General features: G+C 44.9%; 1 protein-coding gene across 1 annotated transcript in view; it reads left to right on the forward strand.

Moving 5' to 3' along the window:
* The window catches only part of LOC117728810 (SH3 and multiple ankyrin repeat domains protein 2-like), a 99076-nt gene that overhangs the window by 50312 nt on the left and 41264 nt on the right, over positions 1-7500 (forward strand). The window lies entirely within an intron of this gene.

The following is a 7500-nucleotide window of genomic DNA, read 5'->3' on the forward strand; positions in this document are numbered from 1 at the left end:
TTGTTTACATTCTTCTGGCCGTCGTCCTTCCAGTGCCTTGTAGGATACCTTAAAGGTACAACACGTATTTTGACTGACGTTGCGTCACAATGGAGGACGATGAAGGAGTGTGTGTTCAGCCGTCAGAGGCACGTTGAAGGCCTGATGGGGTTCAACAGTGCTGACGAGTGAGTTAAAGAGGCGTTGTCTCTTTAAATATGGTGGTGCCACTTTTCACCTGTGGATTCGCTTGTTGGCTGAATCCACAGGTGATTGTTCCGGGGTCACTCCCACGTGGGCGTCGTCACGGTGACGTCGCCCCGTTGTTTTTGAAGCCTCGAGTCCAGCGATCCGCCCGTCGCCATCTTTGATGACGGCTGTCATCATCTTGTCTTTTTGCAACCAGCGAAACAGGAAGTACAAGTTAAACATTTTATTTTGACAGAGTTTCCAGTGCAAAACGCGCTAGCTTAGCTTTGGCTAACGTCACGTTCTCCATGCTAGCACCCGCTGATGGAAGGAGTGCTAGCATGGCGCCCGTGTTGTTGTTGTTGTTGTTCCTTTGTAGCTGAATGAGCGGATGGATGACATGACGACCTGAAACTGGGATCAGCCGTTTAGTTTTGGTATTTCTTTGTTTTGATCCCAAACAGTTGAATATATTCTGTGTGCCTCTTTGAATCCTTTGAAGAGGAAACAGACGTAACATCTGAGTTGATCAGGATGAACCGTTCATGTCTCGTGAACCTCTAGTCGTCACCGAAGGGCTCGTCCTGCGCTGCCGTCTCTCCTCGGTTGTTTCTCCACTTCCTGTCGGTCGCCCTAGAAAAGGGTCTCGTGAACCGATTCGCCAAACATCGTGCGTCCGACCGCTCGGAGTCGGGACGTCCGATGCAGCCGATCGCAAAGAATTGAGATTTAATTCGCACCTGTGTGATTGTTGTGTTTTGTATTTAGAGTTCATGCTGCCGCATCGACATTTACCGACGATACGATCTTCTTTATCCTTTGAATTCTGTGTCTTTACTGACTTCAGAGCGTTGAAATTAGCAAAAGAATAATAATAACAATAATAAAGAAATGTGGATGATTTTTTCATGAATTTACTTTTTGCTACAATATAAACAAAAAGAGCCGATAAGCCGAATCGATAAGAGATCTAGAGCCCATACAGTCCCAACGTTACAGCCGTCACCTGCTCATCGTCTCCTATCAGAAGTGATTAATCCGTCCAGAGTAGCGTATGAATTCCTGAGTTATGGCCCGAAAACAAGCGTCTTTCATGAGGTCGCAGTGACCTTTGAGTCCAGGTGGACGGTTGCGTCACAGTCGCACCAGATGACCGGCAGCGCTCGGCTGCCAAAACTACATTTTCCTTCACATTTCCCTGACAGGCGGGGTCCTCGTCTCCTCGTCTCCTTGCCTCCTTGCCTCCTCGCCTCGTCTCCTCGCCTCCTCACCGCCGATCACGTAGGAACAAGGTTGGATTTAAACATGTTCGGTTAATGGATTTCCCCGTGAAGCGCTCCCCATCCCCTGGTTCCTCGTCTCCTTGTCTCCTTGTCTCCTTGTCTCCTTGTCTCCTTGGAAGCACATTTCACTAAGTGGAGCGTCCTTGAAGACTTGATTGGTTTTCCGATCGCGGGTTGAAGGACGCGATCGGAAAAGAGATTTAATATCGCTAACAAGGGCATTGTGTCACCAGTGTGTGTGTGTGTGTTTCTGTGTGTGTGTTTCTGTGTGTGTGTGTGTGTGTGTGTCTGTGTGTGTGTGTGTATGTGTGTGTGTGTGTGTGTTTGTATGTGTCTATGTGTGTGTGTGTGTGTGTGTGTGCGTGTATGTGTCTATGTGTGTGTGTTTCTGTGTGTGTGTGTGTGTGTCTATGTGTGTGTGTTTCTGTGTGTCTGTGTGTGTGTATGTGTGTGTGTGTGTGTGTGTGTATGTGTCTATGTGTGTGTGTTTCTGTGTGTGTGTGTGTGTGTGTCTGTGTGTGTGTGTGTGTATGTGTCTGTGTGTGTGTGTGTGTGTGTGTGTGTGTATGTGTCTATGTGTGTGTGTTTCTGTGTGTGTGTGTGTGTGTGTCTGTGTGTGTGTGTGTGTATGTGTCTGTCTGTGTGTGTGTCTGTGTGTGTTTTAACATCTGCTTTTGTGTTTGCAAGAGTGCACATGTCCCCTTAATGTGCATTAGCAGAACATTTCCATTTGCATGCATGATTTAGGGCTCGGCTGGGCATCAATCTTTTAATGCCTCATGCAGCCATGAGGACGCAATGAGGACGCAATGAGGATGCAATGAGGATGCAATGAGGATGCAATGAGGATGCCTTGAGGACGCAATGAGGATGCCATGAGGACGCAATGAGGACGCAATGAGGACGCAATGAGGATGCCATGAGGACGCCATGAGGACGCCATGATGACCCAATGAGGACGCAATGAGGATGCCATGATGACGGCAAAGAGGACTACATGATGACGGCAATGAGGACGCCATGAGGACGCCATGAGGACGCCATGAGGACGCCATGAGGACGCCATGAGGACGCCATGAGGACGCCATGAGGACGCCATGAGAACGCAATGAGGACGCCTTGAGGACACCATGCAATGGCCATGAGGACGCCATTTCGTCGTCGTGGTCGTCGTCTTGGTCATGGTCGTGGTCGTCGTCGTCATCGTGGTCGTCGTCGTGGTCGTCGGCGTGGTCGTCGTCGTGGTCGTCGTCGTGGTCGTCGTCGTGGTCGTCGTCGTGGTCGTCGTCGTGGTCGTGGTCGTGGTCGTGGTCGTCGTCGTGGTCGTCATCGTGGTCGTCGTCGTGGTCGTCGTGGTCGTGGTCGTGGTCGTGGTCGTGGTCGTGGTCGTCGTCGTCATCGTGGTCGACGTCGTGGTCGTCATCGTGGTCGTCGTCGTGGTCGTCGTCGTGGTCGTGGTCGTCGTCGTGGTCGTCGTCGTGGTCGTCGTCGTGGTCGTCGTCGTCGTGGTCGTCGTCGTGGTCGTCGTCGTGGTCGTCGTCGTGGTCGTTGTCGTCGTCGTGGTCGTCGTCGTGGTCGTCGTCGTGGTCGTTGTCGTGGTCGTCGTGGTCGTCGTGGTAACTTCTGTTGATCTAAAACATACAATTTAAATGATGAGTAAATAAAACATATTATATTTATAGTCGTTCTTGGTGTTAATGAAGTTATTGAGCTAAGAGCTTTAGGAAGTTAAACAGCTAATAATTAACCTTTAATATCTATTTTATATTCATGTGAAGACATCTGGATTTATTTTAGTTCATCACCAACACTTCATTTTACTAGATTACACCTGAACGCATCATGAGAACATCATCATTTACCTTCAGCCAGTACTCGTGTTCACTGAGCGGAGCCTGAACGCATCATGAGAACGTTATCATTTACCTTCAGCCAGTCCTCATGTTCACTGAGTAGAGCCTGAACGCATCATGAGAACGTTATCATTTACCTTCAGCCAGTACTCGTGTTCACTGAGCAGAGCCTGAACGCATCATGAGAACGTTATCATTTACCTTCAGCCAGTCCTCATGTTCACTGAGCGGAGCCTGAACGCATCATGAGAACGTTATCATTTACCTTCAGCCAGTACTCGTGTTCACTGAGCGGAGCTGAACGCATCATGAGAACGTTATCTACCTTCAGCTAGTACTCATGTTCACTGAGCGGAGCCTGAACGCATCATGAGAACGTTATCATTTACCTTCAGCCAGTACTCGTGTTCACTGAGCGGAGCCTGAACGCATCATGAGAACGTTATCTACCTTCAGCCAGTACTCGTGTTCACTGAGCGGAGCCTGAACGCATCATCATGTAACTGAAGTGAACCAACTGGTTCTCCGTTAGCGGTGCTGCTAACGTTACTAGCTAACGTTACTAGCTCTCATCCTGTTGGTCTAAACTCTGATTAGTTGTTTACAAAGTCACATGATCAGAGACCAGAGAAACAACATTATGTCACGATCACGTGTTCTACTGATCACATGATCTACTGATCACATGTTCTACTGATCACATGTTCTACTGATCACATGATCTACTGATTACGTGATCTACTGATCACGTGTTCTACTGATCACATGTTCTACTGATCACATGATCTACTGATCACATGTTCTACTGATCACATGTTCTACTGATCACATGATCTACTGATCACATGTTCTACTGATCACATGATCTACTGATCACGTGTTCTACTGATCACATGATCTACTGATTACGTGTTCTACTGATCACGTGTTCTACTGATCACATGATCTACTGATCACATGTTCTACGAGTATATTTTAATCCTCACGAAAACAAACATCGTGGCCGTAAAATAAATAAAAATAATAATCAGACATCTCTGCGTGACCGAGGCTAGCTCTGTGTGTGTGTGTGTGTGTGTGTGTGTGTGTGTGTGTGTGTGTGTGTGTGTGTGGGTGGTGGAGGTAGATGGAGTAAAGCACTTACTCTCTTATATAACACACAACTTTGTCCGAGAGAAGAGATGTGTGACCAGTGTAACATGCAAATGCATCTGCCTCCTGTGCCCCCAGGTGCGTGTGTGTGTGTGTGTGTGTGTGTGTGCGTGTGTGTGTGTGTGTGTGTGTGTGCGCACATGTCCTTCTGTCAGGCCTCTCTGAGGACGCTGCACAGTGAACCAGCTCGTTCTCCAAAAGGCTCTTAAAGAACAGCGATGGCTTCTCTCTCTGACTTCTGGAAGAGAGACAGAAGAACAAGAGGCCTCTGTGTTTACGTTAAGGATGTGATATTAGTGATGTGATATTAGTGATGTGATATTAGTGATGTGATATTAGTGATGTGATATTAGTGATGTGATATTAGTGATGTGATATCTGTGATGTGATATCTGTGATTTGATATAAGTGATGTGATATCAGTGATATCTGTGATGTGATGTCTGTGATATCTGTGATGTGATGTCTGTGATATCAGTGATGTGATATCTGTGATGTGATGTCTGTGATATCAGTGATGTGATATCAGTGATATCTGTGATGTGATGTCTGTGATATCTGTGATGTGATGTCTGTGATATCTGTGATGTGATGTCTGTGATATCTGTGATGTGATGTCTGTGATATCTGTGATGTGATGTCTGTGATATCTGTGATGTGATGTCTGTGATATCTGTGATGTGATATCAGTGATTTGATATCAGTGATATCTGTGATGTGATGTCTGTGATATCTGTGATGTGATGTCTGTGATATCTGTGATGTGATGTCTGTGATATCTGTGATGTGATGTCTGTGATATCTGTGATGTGATATCAGTGATTTGATATAAGTGATGTGATATCAGTGATTTGATATAAGTGATGTGATATCAGTGATGTGATATCAGTGATTTGATATAAGTGATTTGATATAAGTGATGTGATATCAGTGATCTCAGTGATGTGATATCAGTGATCTCACACATAATGTCCAATCAGATTTCCAGACGATATGGATCTCGTGGATGTTTCCATTGTGTCACGTCGAGCCGTTTAAAGGTTATTATTGAAGCCGGATTATGTGGTCTAACTTTAGTCATAATATTCTAACCTTCGCAGCTTCATTGGGGCCGAAAGGTCGGTGAAAGGTCGCCGTGTTCTCTTTTTCTTTCTTTCTTTTAAACGTGGTTTTGTCTCATCCCGTCTGTCTAACAGCAGAGAGCCTTGAAAATAAGTTAAATATAGAAGAGAAAACCTTCAAATGTCTGCTTCCTTCCATGCAGTCTGGCCTCATTTTCAGATCTGGAGTCCAGGTTGCATCCTGTGTGTGGACAGAATGATCTTAACACACACACACACACACAACATGAAATATGACGTGCATCGTCCCATTAATTAACTAAACTCTGAGTATTAGAGGCTCCGTGTTGCACAAGACTTCTTCTTCATATTGCTGCATAACTCAGCGTGTTGTCATAGATCTCCGTGTTTATTTGTGTTGTTGTTGTTTCCACGTTCCCGTCTGAGGGGAAAAGAGGTGCAACATAAAAGAAGGCGTCGTTCCCTTCGTGGTCTCGTAAGACTGAAGAAGTGCACTTTACTTTATATTGTTTACTTCTTTCAAAGCTTCAGGGACTCTATTTTTCACACGATAAATGTATTTAATAACAAGTTGTGTGTGTGTGTGTGTGTGTGTGTGTCTGTGTCTGTGTCTGTGTGTGTGTGTGTGTGTGTGTGTGTGTGTGTGATCCGATGAACACACACACACTTGCTATGCTTCCTCGAGGACCAAACGTGGATTCATCCGCTGCTGCAAATAGTCCCTAACAAATGCCCTACTTCTTCCTCTTGGTCTGAAGGTCCTCGGGATCCTTCAGAAGTTGCTTTAAGAAGATCGGAGCAGCTTGAAATAGAACATGGGTTAAATATCATGGGTTAGATATCATGGGTTGAATATCATGGGTTAGATATCATGGGTTAGATATCATGGGTTAGATATCATGGGTTAGATATCATGGGTTAAATATCATGGGTTAGATATCATGGGTTAGATATCATGGGTTAGATATCATGGGTTAGATATCATGGGTTAGATATCATGGGTTAAATATCATGGGTTAGATATCATGGGTTATATATCATGGGTTAAATATCATGGGTTAGATATCATGGGTTAAATATCATGGGTTAGATATCATGGGTTAAATATCATGGGTTAGATATCATGGGTTAAATATCATGGGTTAGATATCATGGGTTAAATATCATGGGTTAGATATCATGGGTTAAATATCATGGGTTATATATCATGGGTTAGATATCATGGGTTAAATATCATGGGTTAGATATCATGGGTTAAATATCATGGGTTAGATATCATGGGTTAAATATCATGGGTTAGATATCATGGGTTAAATATCATGGGTTAGATATCATGGGTTAGATATCATGGGTTAGATATCATGGGTTAGATATCATGGGTTAGATATCATGGGTTAAATATCATGGGTTAGATATCATGGGTTAGATATCATGGGTTAGATATCATGGGTTAGATATTAGTCACATTGAACATGTTTCAGTGCATTTGCTTCCTGTTGAAAGAGGATCTTCATTTCAGGGCATGAATCAAGGCTCCATTGGATCTGTGATGACTTTATTGATTATAATTTCACGTGAACTCATCACGGGGACTCAGTGCGGATGTTTTGACTCTGAAGGTCACTCGGAGGTCATCCGGAGAACTTGAGATCTGCAGCGTTGTCAGTTTCAATTAGAACCCGTTTGATGCTGTGGGAACGATATCAGAGGAGAACGTGTTGGGAGCTTCTCCTCGTTCCACTGTACCGACGCGTCACGTGTGGACAGCTGACTCATCTGAGGACGGTGTGCAATGTTGTTTTAAAGGGACAGTACACATGCTATCCTCTTACCTGTGGAGCTGTGGATCCTTCCAGGAGGCTGTGATGAAACTAGATGTCTGTTTCATGAAGGAACTATTTTATTTCTATCCAGCTCCCCATAACTCTATTGCGCGGCGAGACGTCAACATCACTGTTTGAA

This window comes from Cyclopterus lumpus, chromosome 3 (assembly GCF_009769545.1).
Source record: "Cyclopterus lumpus isolate fCycLum1 chromosome 3, fCycLum1.pri, whole genome shotgun sequence".
Taxonomy (NCBI): domain Eukaryota; kingdom Metazoa; phylum Chordata; class Actinopteri; order Perciformes; family Cyclopteridae; genus Cyclopterus; species Cyclopterus lumpus.